Source organism: Rousettus aegyptiacus, unplaced genomic scaffold (genome assembly GCF_014176215.1).
Source record: "Rousettus aegyptiacus isolate mRouAeg1 unplaced genomic scaffold, mRouAeg1.p scaffold_m13_p_4, whole genome shotgun sequence".
NCBI classification, from domain to species: domain Eukaryota; kingdom Metazoa; phylum Chordata; class Mammalia; order Chiroptera; family Pteropodidae; genus Rousettus; species Rousettus aegyptiacus.
This window is the reverse complement of record NW_023416307.1, coordinates 157,871,827-157,873,902: the sequence shown is the minus strand read 5'-3', so window position 1 is coordinate 157,873,902 and position 2,076 is coordinate 157,871,827. Positions and strand designations below refer to the sequence as shown.

At 56.6% G+C, this 2,076-nt stretch overlaps 1 pseudogene; it reads left to right on the top strand.

The window, feature by feature from the left end:
• The first annotated feature begins 1,369 nt into the window (after positions 1-1,369).
• On the top strand, positions 1,370-1,487 carry LOC118602081 (annotated as a pseudogene).
• The last annotated feature ends 589 nt before the right edge of the window (positions 1,488-2,076 follow it).

Here is a 2,076-nt window from a genome sequence, read left to right as displayed (position 1 = left end):
TTTCGTCTGGCCCTCACCGCTATCCTTCGAAGTCGATCAGATTGTCCCATTTTCACACGAAGAAACTGGAACTCTGAGAAGAAAAGTTCATTCATCTTATACCGACTTCTGCCGTGAGAGATTTGTGTTACGCAGAAGTCGCCGAGGACATGAGACGTTTCTAAGTTGGGCGGGGTGAGGGGGGGCAGGAATATCCACACTGTCTCGAAAGGCGGAAACACGGCTCAGCGGGGCACCCCTCTAGTGCACGCTGATGCCTGGGGGGCCCTCTCTCTCTACCACTGCCTAGAGCGATGCGATGGAGCAGAGAGGGCCTCACAGGAGCATTAGAGCGGCGGTTGCTTAAGAGACGGAAGGAAGACAGCTGTGCTGCCTACGACAGCCCCGACCGCCTACCTGCGGGGAGCCCTGCGCTGTGAGTGTTAAGGAAGGAGACTGACCCCCGTCCTCGGCAGCTTGGGAACGCGAAACGGATTTCCGGTGGACGGATGTAGGGCGCAGAAATGGGAACAAACGTGCGGCCTCTTTTGACCAAAGTCTTAAAGGATGACCTGATTCTTCTTTTCCCAGGCAGAATGCAATTTTAGGTCACTCGTCACATCCCATGAGAAACGCATAGAAGCAGTTTTCCACGGGTCGACACCACAGAAGTTCCTAATCCAAATTTTAATCCCTCGAAGTATGATTAGCCAACTACCTGCACCGAAACGATTTGGGGTACAGGTTCCTGGGCCGCACTCCGAAGGCTGTGACTTTGCAGAAGCCCAGGGGTCTGTATTTCTCACGAGTTCCTGAGCTGGCTCCCCGAGGGGGGCCCCACAAGGCCGAAACGGAGCTGGACACCTCCTGTCGCCCAGCGACATCGCAGCCGTCACAGCGTTAGGCACACTACCCACCGTCCCTCGCAGTCTTGCTCCCAGGAGCTCAGGTGAGGAAGGAGGCCCGAGTCGTGGACGCTGCGCTTCCAGACCACAGGAAAGGACCGGTCCCGGGCAGTAGCCGTCCCTCCAAACTGCCTGAAACGTTGAATTAAATTGCATTTAAGTGTGGTAAGAGAAAATTACAGTTAAGTTCGAGTCAAAAGATCTATTAGCCTTGTGGCCTTAAAGAAACCACTCAATTTATCCACATCAATCATCTCGGCTGTGGAGTAGGAATGAAAACTTAACCCTGCTCCCCCACAGGCTGGTTTTGAGAAGCAAATGAGGTGAGAGACATGAGAAAGATTTGGAAATTACTAGGTGCAACATAAATATGAATTAATGAAACAAGAATGCCTGTCGCCTGATCGTTATAACAACTCCAGGAAGCGAGCAAGAGTTATTACCCCCCTTGACCAACGGGGAGAAAAAAGCAGCAGAAAAGGATGGTCTGCGGCCACGCCCCCATGAACACGCCGATCCCGGCCGATCTGGGAAGCGAAGCAGGGTCGGGCCTGGTTAGTACTTGGATGGGAGACCACCTAGGAAGATCGGGTGCTGTAGGTGTTAAAAAAAAAAAAGAATTAAGCTACTTGCTAAGTCCCTCGAAAACGGGTCCCCAAGGCAAGCCCCGAACGCAGGCCTCGCTGACAGCCTGGTCCCCCCGTGCTGTTTGGTTTGTGCTCTCCCTACAGACTCCCCCAAACCACGAGCTCCTGTCCCCTCTGACTTCAGGCGGGACTGGCCCCTAGCCAGACCGGCGGTGGGGAGGGAGACGGCCGGGGTCTTTCCTCGGCCGTCCGCTCCCCACCTCAGCTCTGCAGCTCTGGCAATGGCTGGCCCTGCTACGACCTCGGCTCAGGGCCACAGCCTCCTTCCACAGCGACAGGTCCCACGGGCCCCAGTCACACCAGACCCGGAGCTCACCGAGGAGGTAGGTACGGCAGCATCCTGCTGAGGCCCGCCTCCCTGACGCCCCGCCTCCCTGACGCCCCGCCTCCCTGACGCCCCGCCTGCCCCACCGGCTCACCTCCAGACAGCGCCTCCCTGCAATTCCCCACACGGCCCCAGGGGAGCGAGCCCTCTCTCTCCTGCTGGGCTCCTGACCTGTGAGCTCCACTTCTCCTAACCAGTTCCCAGGCTGTCAAGGAAACTT